Below are 15,777 nucleotides of genomic sequence, written 5' to 3'. Positions count from 1 at the left end.
AATGTCAAAGTCAAATTTCTTTTGACTTTATTAGGAAAGTCTCAAGCATTGCTTAATTTGAGCCGGTGATTCCGGTGCTCAGCACCAGCCACGGCCCGTGGAGGGAGGTCCGGTGGGGCAGAAAGGCGGGCCAGGGGTTGGGCAGGGTGGGGGTGCTAAAAACCGGTATATGGATAATTGGAGGTAAGTATACAATTTAATTAATAAACCGAATTTCGTAGCGTGCACTGCATCGCCGGAACACCACCAGGAACAAGGCCACCACCCCAAAAGCCAGCCCAAGGCATCCACCAAGGCTATACAATACTAAATATTTCCCTCATAGCCTACAACTCATTTTCATTTGAACATTGTTCATATAAATTTAAACAGACATCAGAACACAACAGTGACACATATGATCGTCTCATTATTATTTTTATTTTATCAAAACTTTCTTCTCTTTTTTCAAAATGTTTTTTTTCTTTTTTTGTATTCTTTATAATAACATATAATACTTGATTCATCTCAGTTTTACATTATTATAATTCCCTCCTTATTGATCAGTAAGTCTTCAGATCGAGAGATTGCATAAAAAGACATAACAAAAGAAATTATTTTTCAGAAAAAAACACACAAAAAAACCCTGGTTAGAATTCAATAAATACAACCATGCTTCAATCACTCAGACTCATTCACTTTCACACCAACCACATGCATCCAGTATCTGTACACAGTTGAGTATAATGTATGACAAGGAGAACCCCTGCCACAACTAGAACCACAGTAAACACCACAAGGTTCCACGAAGGGTCGACGCACGTTACGACCACCTTCCTCAGGACCTATCCAGATACCCACTCCAAACTTTCAATTACCAGGGGACAAATACGTTGTTTATGCATAGAAATCCAGATTTAAAAAGACTCATCTATGGTTCCAACACTGGGGTCCAACCGGATCACCAGTTGGAAATAACTCTGTGTTCCAGTAATTTTGTTGTTGTCATATACAAAATTGTTATACTCAAATTATTTTTATCTCATATGACTAGTAGTGACGGGCAGGCGCACAAATGGATATCCTCAAAACGTAGGGCCATCTTATAGCAATAATCTTTTAGCGGTAGTTTATATTCTTCAATATGTTTAGATATGACATATAGGTGCGTATTGCACTTATCCTTAGTACAACTTTACAGGTTCCTCTGTGTCGGCCGCCCGATGACACCCCACACACCTCAAGGGGACCCCCTCTAACAACTCAAGTGTGGTTAGAGGGGTCCCCTTTTTCTTGCTATAGCATCCACCAAGGCTATGCCAGACCGAAAGAGCGGCACGTCTTCCACATGGCCAGGCCACAGGAAGACTCGCCAAGCGACCCAGAAGCAACCAGGAGGCGGCGCACCTGCCACAAAGGGCCAGCCGGCAAGACAGACCAGTCCTGGAACATCCCTGCCTCCCAGCAAGCCCGGCAGGCTGGGAGGCAGACCAAGATAACCCCGCCCGCACAGCTAGGCAGCCGGGCGGGGATCAGAGAGAATAAAATGCCACCCCAGCCCAGCAGGAGCAGAACTAGCACCACGTCCATTCTGTCGACACAGAAAAAAGAACAGGCAGAATGCTGGGTAAGTACTGCTTATGTACTCCCAGTGGGAGGGGCTGGGTTAGGGTCCCAGCATTCCTGTCTGTTTTTCTGTCGGGAGATGCGTTATCTCCACTTTGTTATGAATGGGACGAGGACTGGAGGGACCTGGTGCTATTACATGCCTTCCAAGCCATTTCAACACCTTTGCGGGCCTGGAATACTTCAAATTGTCACACTTGTAGGGTTTCATAGTCAGAAGTAGTGTTGGTTCTCTTATAGGTGGTGCTGACAGGAGCAATGGGCTAGTGCAAGCTGCAGTGGCCTCTTAACGAGGACCCCAGCACTTATTTTTTTCACAAATTAACCACTGCAAGTATCCCTCACTTTCCGGAAAACTTGGCTATATCAAAGAAGGCACCCATCTCTCAAGCGATGTGGGCGATTAGAAAATACAAAAGAATTCCAACCATGACGTATTGTAAACTAAACAATGGATCTTACCCATGGATGTGACAATGACACTGTGCAGTGTTGTAAATGTTTTTCGGATGATGGGGATGTATGGGAATTTTGACAGTGATTGGGGCGAGGAATAGGATGAAAAGTAACAGACTGCGCGCTTGATGGTTGTACTGAAAGTTGGTTATATTATATGACATTTTTACCAGAACCCTGGCAATGCCTTGTACACCTACACAGACAAAAAATAGACCCCGATGTTGCAGAAGCACCAGTGCCTCTCAGGAAGGAAACTATATATGTTCAACAAATGGTGTCCAAAATGGAGATCACCAACAGTCAACAACACTGTGCTTCTTTTAGACACAGGGTCACCACCACATTGATACTGTTAAGCCTACCTCTTATAGTTTGTATCTTACTACATCAGATATTGTGATTTGTATGGTGTTGCATGTTGTGTTACAATGAGAAAGTGGTGTGTATTCTTGAGAAGTGTAAAATTACACTCTGGTGTGATAAGGTATAGCCCCATGCAGTTTTGGATGATGCGGCCTGTGGTGGTCTGGGATTTGATATTCTGACTGCAACTTGGCGTAATGTATTGTATGCATGAAATAAACAAAACAGAGTTGTGTAGAATGCTTGACTGGTTGACTAAGGTTAATTCAAGTATTCCATCTATCACAATTTTGTATGCTTCAGTGCGATTTCCTAAGTGTGATGGATGTGCCCAGGTGTGAGTCCCGTGCTCACTGTGCCACTGGAGTCAATCAGCACCCGACCTGTGAGCCTTTATCAGAGCAAAACCAATCGTGGGTTGCTTGTGTTCTGGTTGAGGGAGGACCTGGCATGGCAGTTCAGGCTGGAATGTTCCTTCTGGAACAGCATCCAGACTGATTTACATATGGCTGAGTCCAAACTGAGGTGGAATGGTTGCAAACCAAGGATGGACTGGGATGTGGCCCGAGTAATTTCCAGTGGTTGAGATTAATTCACGCATTCCATCAATCACTTTCTGGTATGCTCTAGTGTATGCATGATCATGTGTTCCTGAATGCTTCTTTTAGGGTTGGTGTTGTTTGACTTTATTTGCTTTGATGTAGCACATAATAATGTGGAAAAAGATTATGTAGTCTGGTTTTGGTGTGGGGTGCAAAAGTGTAATTTGCGGATTGATATTACATGGAGTTGGATGGTTTATGTTGTTGTGGGCTATGTTAAAGTGAGATGTGTTGAAGTATTATTGTGTAAAATGGTATTGAAATATGAGCGGCTGGATGGTTTGGTCCAGTGTGACAGGATGGAAGGGTATTGTGGTGAATCGTGTTGGTATGAAAAATAGTGACATGCAGTAAGGTATGATGTGATGTAGTGTGGCATGATGCGTTGTTTGGTGTGGCATGTTTAGCGCTGTTGCATGATTATGTATTATTGTGGGGGCTATTTCGATGCATGGTGGTTAGGTGTAATGTATTTTTTGGTGTCGAATTGCTTCTGAGTATGCAAGATGATGGAAGGTTTTCCTTTCCATCTTTGCAATTCATTTTTTTAGTCGAGGTCTCTGTAAACTTCATTACATTTCCAATGTTTTTGACATTTTTTTAAATAGAATATTTAATAAGAACACATCTGCTGAAAGTAGGTCTGTGAAAGAAACAACACTTCTCGTAATAGTTAGTTTTTACATTGCACTTCCAGTTCCTCAGCCCAATAACGTCCATTAGTATTACCCAGTTTAATGGTACTTAAACCATATCTCAGCAATCTAGTTGGGAAATTTGACTAAGTTAGCAAACTGCAGAACATTTAAGATTCTAGCTAAGCTATGAGAAGGGTGATGTTGTGAGATAATGTATGGTGTAGTGTGGAACAAAAAAAATATGGTGTTGTGTATTGAGATATGGTGATGAATCATGTCATGTTATGTGAAGTGAACTGATGTGTTATAATACCGTTTATCGAGGTATGGTGTTATGTAGTGTCATCTGCTAAGTTGTATTGAATGGCATGTAGTGTGGTGTGGCGTAGTGGGTGGTGTAGCTGGGGGGGCCACCCCTGGCAGCACGAGTTTTGGAGGTGGAGGTCTCCGCCTGCTCTCACCTGCCATCTTGGGGCAGCAGTAGCAACACCCCCCCCCTCCGCTCTTCAATGCATGGAAAACTCACCAGCACCCAACCTCTTCACTTCGGCCGCTGTGGGGCACTAAATGCAGTTACCGCCATGGGCGGCCAGAGGGCTAGCTGCACCAATGGGTGCAGTACAATGTGCATCCTGTAGTGTGACACTGGATCATAGAGTGTCAGGGGAATGGTAAGAGAAGAAGAGGTTTGTTCTTGCCGATATGATAAGAGCACAGAAGGAACAAATAAAGTGAGAAGAGGAAGGTGAAAGGATTTATGAGTTGAAGATCCCATTTATTATGAGTTTGTCGGAACAGGGTGGGGCATTTACCACACTTGGTAAATTACATTTTCCCATGATAAGGTATTTACTATGTGTGGTAAATAGCTCCCATTCCGAGTTTTTAAAAGGAAAATGGGGAATAACATGCAGCATCTTTTTTTAAACATACTGAATTCCGCATGTATTGCTTTTTTCAGGTCCTTTTCACCAAGTAAATCTCAGCATGTTTTGCTTGTGGGAAGTTATCAGGCGAAAACTGTGAGAGCGTGATAATTATCACACAACTGGTACATATGTTTCCTGTGTAAACAAGAGGGCCAAAGAGTTCAGGAGCCCTTCCTCCCAAGATGCATTGGGTCCCACTCATGGAATCACTTGGCCCATAGGGACAATATCATCTTCCAGAGTTTTCAGACAAAAGACTGGATTCAGGGAGAAGAAGCAGGTTTGTTGTTCTTTTGTGGAGAGATGAGCAAAAGCACATATGGAAACCCAGAAGCGGTGTGTGAAGAAGTATGACTGTTGGTCTCTTTACAGAGGATCAGAAGAGAGACAAAAAGAAAGGCGTAAAGGATGGGACAGGAAATGGAGGGTCTATGATATATATAAATGTATGGACAAAGTGGCTTTGAGCATGGGAATCTGAGAGAAAGACGAGGTAACGGGCATTAGAAGTTGTCCAAAACGAGGTCTATGCAGTGAATTTGACAAATGGTGGGTAAAGTTAGTAAGTGACTTTAGGGAGCACCTGGGAATTTCAAAAAGAGCCAGATCATGTATCAATGGTCCTTGAAGCCTTCTGGCCATCTGAGGAAGGTGATGAGAGAGGATTAAAAGAGATGAAAGTAGGTCAAGCTTAATGAAAGAGTGCCTGTGGGATCCACACTAGTAGGTTTAAAGGGATATCTTTGGGTGGAGCAGTCGAAGGGAGGACGTAAATACATGATCAAGACGAAGGATCCCTTGCAACTATAACCCCCCTCCCACCTTCCCCTCACTGGGTCGGTGGAGAGCTGTGCCACTGGGGTAAGGATGAGTAAATGAGCCAATGACAAGTCACATGGGAAATTTGCTGAGGCAGTGGCTAACGTCGACAAAAGCAATGGCATTTCTAGGGTAGCCATTAAGAGAAGACTGAGTCAAGCTAAACTGTATTACACAATAAGGTTAAGTATACAGAATGGGGCTGTAGAAGTTACCGAATCAGAAAATGCAGTTAGTAACATATTTGCAGCAGGAGTCTGACCTGAAAAAATTGGCACTTGCATTGAATGAGGTGGAATGAATATCTTCTTAACATTTCCCTCATTTTCCAAACAGGTGAGAGGTAGTGATTCTAAACCTTAAGGCCCTTGCTATCTTCACCAAAACTGTGTTGCCAAAGCTGACAACCATCTACTTAATGGTGCGGAGATACTCTTTTGCCTGCAAGGGATGCAACCTGCCTTGCATGACACAGTGTCCTCTTCTACATCTACCAACTTTGAACCCTGAATTTTATCACTGCAAAATTCAGTTGCTCTGTGTGGAAGTCTGGTTACCAAACTGCACTCGCTGGAGTTTTCAATTGGAGTTGATCAGTCAACTTCAGGCACCATTCACTCCCTTAAATGACTTCGGTCCTGAGGTTTATATCCTGGTGATACTCAAGACGTCTTGGGCACCTGTAATCCCCTAAGATACAGCTGACGTGCTTCTCCACATGTCATCTGCCTCTCAGAGGTCTAAAGGGGTTCTGTGGGCAAATGACTTCCCAGTGGGCATGTGCATTATCCACCACTGGTGCAGGAGCCCCTCTCTGATTACAGTGTACCCATGTACCTCAGAAGAATCTGACCCTTACTCTTCTTAATTAAGAGCCCTATGGGTGTTTCCTTTGGGTCTCTAAAAATTAGCCTCTTAAGTAGTTCAACTAGATACCTCATATCAAACAATGGAGGAGCATTTCGAAGAGATGCTCCTCCAAGGAAAAGGCAAGATAGTCAGTAGGTCAGGTTGAACACTCAGTGGCAGGTCAAACCTACAATTTGTCTTCTATTATTTCCTAAGCATATCTCCATTTTAGTAAGATTGATTTGGAGACATTTTGGGTATAGCATTTGAATAATTGTATGTAGCAGTTTAATATGCTGCCAAGGCATTCTTCTTATGTTCCTGAATAGCATTAAAAGAAATACGTATACCAACTCCTTCCTTCCACAGCAAACATGAATGTGTTATATAAATATAAGCTACACGAGTAGACCTTTCAGGTCATTCATATAGGATTCATTTACATTAATTCTCTGCCGTGTATTTTTATAAATTTCTTCTCATGGCCTTTTGAGAAGGATTGTTATCCTCTACATACTGTAGCTTGCAAACCAGCATCTTGTATTGGCTATAGGCAATCATGATCCAAATTCTGAAAATAACAATGCGTGAAAAAAAGGTGCCTCTTTAGCACTATTATTAAGTTGGAAAAATAAAAATATGTCCATTGGGAAATTATACAAGGAGTGGCATGGCTGCCAATCACCCTATTTGCTGTGGCCGACAGAGTTTTATCACTATCAGGGTTTCAAAATTCTACAAGCACCCACTCCTTCAAGTCAATTTAAAGAAATCCTTTGTGTATGGGAATCGCTTAAATATCAAATTGCAAGTTCTGTATCCACGATAGATCCCTTGGCCTTATTTTTAAAGAGGCTGCCTGAAGCGCAATGCTGTGTTTTGTGCTACAAGCAAATTTCATTTAATGGGGTGGGGATAATCTTCACTCCTTTTTCATATGATAATAAAGGATGGGATGAAGACCTTTGTGATACATCAGACTTCCATTCATCAAGGCAAACTACCACCACCAAGCAACATAATAAGGACACCTGTCTGTTCCCTCAGTACCAGCAGCCTGCAAAAGCAGAAAGTTATCACTCGGAAACTGACAGTTTATACTTTGTAAATGGTTTGTGTTTACCATCATCAGTCAGTAACAAGCCCAACAGCAGGTGCAATATATTTGTGCGATACCATGTAATATACATGGGGGAGAAGCATCCCACTGGTTGCTCCCTCCCCTTGCAACTGGTAAGTGTCATCAAGTTGTATATTGTGGTTCTCAAAGTAAATTACGAGGGTAGTCGGCTTTCTACATGGCAAATGTAGATGCATTGGCTTTCCAAATGTAAAGCACCTTTATGCCTCAGACCCCTTGACTCTAACTGATGTGTGAATTTTGAAGTGGAATCTAATTTTTACTTGTCAATATTCTTTACTACTTTTCACAGAAGATGCAACATTAAAGGCAGACTACCATATCTAGTAAAATATAATTCTTTTAACCAAAGTCCTCTCCATCCACTACCACCTCTCCTTCTAGAGCCACCTCCATCCCCAATTTCTCCATGCCATTAATCACCCACTTATCTAAGCACATCACTGCAATTGGTCCTCTCCATGACAAAGTGTCTTACTCTATACATCCCACATGCAATTGCCACCATAAAAAAATGTTTTGTTGTCTAGTGTATGGATTTCTTTCACAAACGCATGCAATTCCCATCCATTTCTAATAACTCCACAATAAGAAGACATAGAGAACACAGGTTTGGGTCCATCCGTGGGCAAGATATTGTGCCTTGTGAGAAAGACTGAAGGAAACTACTATGTTTTGGGAAATACATGTTGAAAATCTGACAAAATCTTGTTCAATGCATTGTGTTCAGTCCATCGTGTAGACATTAAAATCATATGGTTGCATGATGTTTCCAGCCATTCCAGGGGTGGGTTTTGAGGCAATATCAGGTACCCTAAACCAGCATTTTGCTTGCAGCTGCTTTCCACATTTCAAAAATGCACTGAGGCAAGTTTAGCAAACGTGGCCACCCTGAACTCATAAAAAACTCATACATGCATGGTACTACCACACTCAAGAGACCCTGAAGAACTTAGCTGAGAGTCATGTCTTGGCAGAGATAAGCTCCTGCATGAGGGAGAATGGAAGCAATTAACGGGCCTCATTTATGAGCCCTTGCGTCACTTTTACGCCGCTGGTGCGTCACTTTTAGTGACGCACCAGTGGAGTAAAAAATGTGCCTTGTTGCACCACATTTACAAAGTGACCCATCTAAGCAGATGCGTCACTTTGTAAACCCCTGCGCTACATTATACCTGCGCCAGGTATAATGTATGCAGAGGGGGCGTTCTCCCGCAAAAAGCCTCGTAATAGTGACGCAGTGAAATCTATGAGATTTCACTGCGTCACTTTTAGGACGCTGTTGCGTCAAAATCTTGCGCCTGCCTCACAGCAGACGTAAGACTGACGCAAGCCCTTTCACGTGGGGCTTTCCCCATGTGAAAGGACGCATTGCTGGAGTTGCGTCACTTTTGTGACACATTCCAGCAATGCGTGACTTTTGCGCTTACAGATACATCAGAAATACTGACGTATCTGTAACTCCTTGCGACATGATGCGTCATACTGTAAATATGATGCATCATTGGTGTCGCAAGGAGGGCGCAATGAAAAGTGACGCATCGCTGTTTTCACGCAGCGATGCGTCACTTTTCGTAAATGAGGCCCAACATTTTTTGAAAAAAGAGTACTGAAAATATGACAAATGTCATGCTCAATAAGATCTTATGGCTGACCAATAAGCGTGAAGGAGGTCTGAAACCGATTGAAAAAATCCGAAGGATGTCTAGAAGTTAAAAATATATGGTTGTGGTATTTTTCTATCCAGCTTAAAGGTGATATCTGTGACTAAAAAGCAGGTACCTTAAATCGACATTTTCCTTGCAGCTGCCGAATTTCCAAGATGGATTGCACCAACTTTATCGCTTGTGGGCCCTATTGATATAATCTTCCCCTTTTCTGCTTATGTACCCCCTCTGCATTTCATAAATAGTCTATATTTGTTTAATTGAGTGCAAATTTCTCATTTATAAACTCATGCTGCATTTACTATTGTTTGCACATGTACACTTCATAATATTAGTTGTGTTATGATTTGATAGTAGATCAATCACGTGTATATGTGTTCACGATTTATAATGTTTTGTAGAATTAAGTGAAGTAGCAACCTGATTAATATTTGAATTAGTGCATTTGACAACATTCAATATGATGCCTACTGTTTTCAAATTATATCAGAAAAATATATTTAAGCTGGAAGAGGTAAATGTAAGGCATAGAGGAAATCTTCGTCTTCCTGGGAACGTTGTTCAAGCAGACATTCTTTAATAAAGGTCAAAGGCAGGCATCTCAGAGCCTGCATTGCTGTATCTGCTTGCTTCAGACACCATAACGTGTAGAGCTCAGACCCAGAAACAAACTTCTCAATAAAGGCCAGACGCAACTGTTGTACTGTTAATGTATTTGAGTGAGAGGCTCTTATACAAACTCGAACAGGCCCTTTTGTCATTAAGATAAGTTAGCAAGAAGAGAAGGTTTCAGAACAAAAAGTGGTTTGCCTTTCCATGAAAGGACATTCTGAAATATAGTTAGAATGTTGGAATTCTTTTTACTATTTTGCATATTAATCACTTTCATTGCCACTGGTTTGTTTAGTTTAACTTTATAATTACAACTGTATAGATTATTTGCACAAGAATATGACATTAATGTTAACATAAAATACATTCATAGTGTTTACTCCTTAGTGTGCATTTTCAAGGTGAAATGGATTTGAAACCATTAACAACATATACTCCTGTGACTCTCACGGGACAGGTTATAGACCAGAACACACCATTCTCATGTAATGCACAGAAGACTTAATCCACCAGATTTACTGTTTCTAGTGAGATGTTGGCATTGAGCCCGCACTTTCACCAGAGAGTATAGGAAACCTACTCTTGGGCTGTAACATGTATGAAAACTACAAAAATGTATCATCATAAATCCACAGAAAATCTATACATGTCAAGTACCCCCATACTCAGGAGAGCAAGAGGAACACAATTGAGGGTCAAATTATGGCATGGGCATGTTTTTGTAAAAGGGAGAAGGGTGAAATTCCCATGTTTTGAAACAAAATGCTTACATCTGGCAAAGGTCAAATTCAAAGAAATATGCGCTGCAAGCTGATCAAGGTGAATAAGGCAGGGCATCCAGTGATAGAAACCCTAGGATGTGCTCATGTTAAAAAATGTTTTGTTGTAGTAGGTTTCCATACAGCCAAGGGGTAGTACCTGCAACCAAAATACGCATAGCTTATAATGGTATTTTGCTTGCATTAGCTTTCCAAATTTCCAAAATGCTCTGCACCTTGCATTGTCTGTGGGCTCCTTGAAATCATGGAAACCCATATATATCTGTACCCTCATGAGACCCAGGAAAACATATTTGGGGTTCAGGGTTTTGTATTAATATGTTCTAGCGTGTGGGAAACTGGAGTGAGTAACCATGTTTCTTATCTTTCCAGATAAACTTAGATTTCAACTTGTCAGTGGATTTAAAACAAGTTATATGATAAATGGAACATGCTGAGAAAATAAATAAACAATACCGTAATCATCTCTGCTCTTCCACCAGGCGAAGAGTTTGGGAGGCCATGAATCCAAAAGTGAACTAGTTTCATTAACATATTTTAACAATGAATGGCTCAATCATAATTTTTATCACTGACCCAAACTTTGTTCTATTCAGAATATACCCTGATACCTTCTGCTTCTCTGATAATTTCTAATATTGTGTGATAGGCAGTCCGGCATCTGCTATGGATAAGAGGATAACAATGAGATAGAGCACACATTTAAATGCTACTTTTTGTTTCGTAATTATAATACCCCTGAGTGCAACAGAGGCTCTGTTTGAATCCAAAGATCGAAAGTCAGCAACAAAATCTTTGATGAGAGGTGATAGGCAAGTCACTTGCTCTGACCTAACTAAAAGCATTTGGAGGGTACACCATCTACTTTCACCAATAATGTTTCCATGCAAGGCTGTTACTATGTTAAATAATATATCACCTAATATGAATTTGCAGAGCACTGTACAAGAGAAGTCTTCAAGACCCCTTGCACCAAGAACTCAAATTTGAAAAAGTGTGGTACTGTAACCATTCCACTATCCACCTAACAGAATTTGAGTGAGATGTGTTTTAGGCAACAAATAATCAAATGAGACTTTACAGGAATAGTTAGTGGAATCCCAATTCTCATTTCAGGAACTAAGTCAAATAATAGGGGCAGCACACAGACGGTGTATAAAGCAGTTTACACGTACAATGAATGCAATTCAAACACACAAAGGCAGTTACCGGAATCATCTCTTATGCCATCTAGATCAGTCATTTTTGAGATTGTATTCCATCACCAACAGCAAGCCATCTAGACCATAACATAACACCAGTCTAAGCAATATCCTCTAAGTACTGAGATAGGTTACCTTGATGAGAAAAATCAGCATGTGCTGGCGGCAGGGAAGGCAGGAAAAGGGGACAGCGAGACTAATAGGACACAAAGTAAATACATTGACTGATCTATCAGAGGCACCATTTGGAAGAACATCACCAAGAATGTGTGAAAGTGGAAAACTGTAAAGTACACTTCTAGGCCTCAAAGAACATATGAAAGGGCAACTAGTGAAGCATAGTTGTGAGACACACAAACCTGGTGAAGGTCCAGCCCCTGAATTGACCTTTAAGTATACAAGTAGCAGCCTCACAAGCAAAGACGATATGCAGGGTGGACATGTAGAGAAATATAACAAAGATGCATGTGAGCTGTACGATTTTTTTAATTTTTTCCAATGAAACAAAGGGGATTCAATACCTGGCAATCTGCCAGCAGCCCATTGCTAAAAGCGCTAAAACAAAAAATCATATTTGGACATTGGGACACCATCATTAAAGATATAAACTCTAAAATAGTCTCCAAACCTCCCCTCTGCTGGTCTAAGGCCGGTCAGCCCCAACAAAAGGGCTCAGTAAGAGCGAGCAAGCAGAATATTGACAGGATGCGGAAATTATTTTACAAACCTCAAAATCGACAACTTAGAGCAGACCTGCAACAAAAATTAAAGGGTCAGTTAAAATTACACAAGCAGCTGGTCTGGTCCATTGAGCATGAACAAATGGAGAAAGAATGGCTACACATATATTTGTTATTAGGTAAACATAACCACATGTTGTGGAGCTATATCAAACACAAAATGCCCCATGACGAATTACGAATCAATGCAATAGAGGAGGCTCAGTGGAAGCTGCATACAAATAAACTGTATGTAACCAAAACAACCGTTGCTCCTATTAATTATAATTTTAGTACGGAGCCTGAGGTTTTTAACAATGATCCAACTTTTACAGCAAAACGGGTGTTCCAGATCCTAACAGCATCCCAGCCCAACTTTTCAAGAATGACGTAGACTTATGAACCTGCATACTTCTCCCACTATATCACACATGTTGTGTCACTGGGTAGGTTCCAGAAAGCTGGAGAGGCTCCATATTACACCCAATATTTAAGAAGGGTGACAGGCTGGATCCTGGCAACTACAGCCTTATTGTGCTTCTTGATATTGAAGCCAAGGGATACACCTCCTTCCTCCTAAAAGAACTAGAGTCCTAGGTGGAAGAAAATGATTTGATCCCTTTTTGTCAAACCGGCTTTAGAGCAAATTTATGAACCATTGACAATATCACGGCCATATCCTTTTTAATCCAACAAACCCATAAACTATAATTTACATCCCCATTTTGCAAGTTTTATTGATTATTCTTTCGTCTTCGATTCAGTGGACAGGAACAAACTGTGGCAGACACTACATAATTGGCACAACCCAAATTATCTCCTGTGGGCAATAATGTCATTATATACCTTGACTTGGGTAAAGGTCAAGGTATCTCAAACAGTCACAACAAGGACATTTCTGACCGACAGTGGACTAAAGCAAGGGTGTGTACTGACTCCCCTCCTATTTAGCTTTAATACAGCAGACATGTTTGCAGGCTTAAAACATGCAAATTTGATTCCACCAAAAATGGGGGCATTTTAGATTACATTACTGCAATATGCAGACAATATAGTTTTATTAGACTGCTCGAGAATGGGGATTCAAAAAGCCCCTATTGCCCTTCATAAATATAATGAATTCAATAAAATGACACTCAACAAGACAAAGATAAAAGTTGTAGATTTTGGACGAACAACCAAGAAAACAAATGCTGTCTAGAGTCTGGGCCCGATAAAAGTTTGAAGAACAACCTCTTACAATTATTTGGGTGTGTGGCTAACAGCAAATGAGGGTGTTGAGACAGACTATCGAGTAGGAAATTTCGACTTATGAAAATATAGAGTTAGAAATATTGTGATTCAGAAATATCAACAGCAGGAATATCATGGTCAAGAATATCGAATTTAAGTTAAGAAATATTGTTTAAAAAAATATAGAAGTCCCTAATATTGTTTGCAAAAATATAGTTGTTTAAAATATACATTTTTGAATAATGTTATGTATTTTAGTTTATATTTTAAATGTATGGGAAGTATGCTTTTTGTATAAGAATTATGTTTTTTAATATATGTTAAATTTTTAGTTGTTATCAATTTTATTTTAATAATATTTTGCGTGTTTTAAGTTCAGTAAAAGGTTGTGGGTTTATAGGGGAATAGGGTGGGGAATAATTTAATTAAAATTAATGAATGACTATTTTATATTTATTTAATTTAGATTTTATAGTGTAAATTGTGGGAAGTTATTTATTTGGAATTAATTATGATTTGGTTGTTAATTATTATTAATTAATTAATTCATAATTACATATGGAACTTGTGAAATAGTTTTAGGTGCAGGTTGTGGGGTTTATAGGTGTAAATGGTGGGAAGTAATTTATTTTTGATTAATTAAAATTAGTGGTTAATTTATATTTATTAATTGAGTGAAAATGAATTATGGAAATGGTGTAATTAATTTTAGGTGCAGTTTGTGGGGTTTATAGGGGTAAAGGGTGGGAAATAATTTATGTTTGATTAATTAACAATTTGTTGCTGGTTTATATTGACTAATTAGTAAATAATTATGGTAATTGTGTGATTTGTTTTAGGTGTGGGTTGTGGGGTTTATGGGGTAAAGGGTGGGACATAATTTATTTTTGATTAATTAATTGTTATTTCTTAATTAAGATTGATTAAATAATTGACAATTAAATATGGAACTAGTGTAATTCATTTTAGGTGTGGGTTATGGAGTTTATAAGGGTAAAGTGTAGGAAGTAATTTATGTTTAATTAACTAATAATTGGTTAATCCTTAATGTTAATTATTTATTTGACATTAAATTAGGGTAGTTGTTTATATTTTTGTGTGTGGGTTTTACATTTTCAGGGGTAAATGGTGGGCAGGAAATTAATTTTACTTACTTTATAATTCGTTTTTATACACTAATAGTTTTCAATTGAAAATACATTTTAATAGTGTCATTAATGTTTTACAGTTTAATTGTACCAGTGGTTTTGGGGGATTATAGGGGTAAATTATGGTAAAATTATAATTTTTTTGAATTTTAATTAGTTTTTTAATTAATAATATTTCTTTAATTGGAAACTAATTATGTAAATTATGTAAGTACATTTAAAAAAATAAAATGTTGATGTTGGTTGTGAATTGTTTGGTGTTATAGGGTAGGAAATAAAAAAAGTAAATTTATGTAACAATGTTTTTTATTCTAAATAACTTTTTTATTAAAAATATTTATTTGTTTGAAAATAGTTTTTTATTTTAATTAATATAATTGTTTAAGGTATTTGTCATATACATTTAACATTATAACATGTTTTTTTAATTGATATTTTTAAATATATTTGTATTTTAATTAATATATTTATACATTTTTTATTTACTTAGTTTTTAAATATTTTCGTGGTTAATATTTTATTTGTTTTTTACTTTCTAGCTGACTCAAGTGAGAATATTAATTGTCACCCCTTTGTAATCCAACATTTTCCCTACTGTTGTAATTTTTAACCCTCTGCTATCCAACACTGTCTCTACTGTTACGCTCCCAGGAGTGGGAACAGTAAGCTTTACCCCTCCGGTGTCAATCACTTTCCCTTCTGTTGTACTCACTGGAGTGGGAATAGTAAGTTTTACACCTCCGCTAACCAACACTTTCCCTACTGTTGCACTCATTGGAGTGGGAATAGTAATGGTTACCCCTGTGCAATCCAACAATTACCCTACTGTTGCACTGACTGGAGTGGGACTAGTAAGTTTTACCTCTCCGCTATCCAAAACTTTCCCTGCTGTTGCATTCATTGAGTTGGAATAGTAATTTCTACCCGTAAACAATCCAACACTTTCCCTACTGTTGCACGGACTGGAGTGCGAATAGTACGTTTTAACCATGGTCTAATATGGGCACATTCG

The sequence above is a fragment of the Lissotriton helveticus genome, chromosome 4_1 (genome assembly GCF_964261635.1).
Source record: "Lissotriton helveticus chromosome 4_1, aLisHel1.1, whole genome shotgun sequence".
NCBI classification, from domain to species: domain Eukaryota; kingdom Metazoa; phylum Chordata; class Amphibia; order Caudata; family Salamandridae; genus Lissotriton; species Lissotriton helveticus.
Note: the sequence above shows the minus strand (reverse complement) of the source record.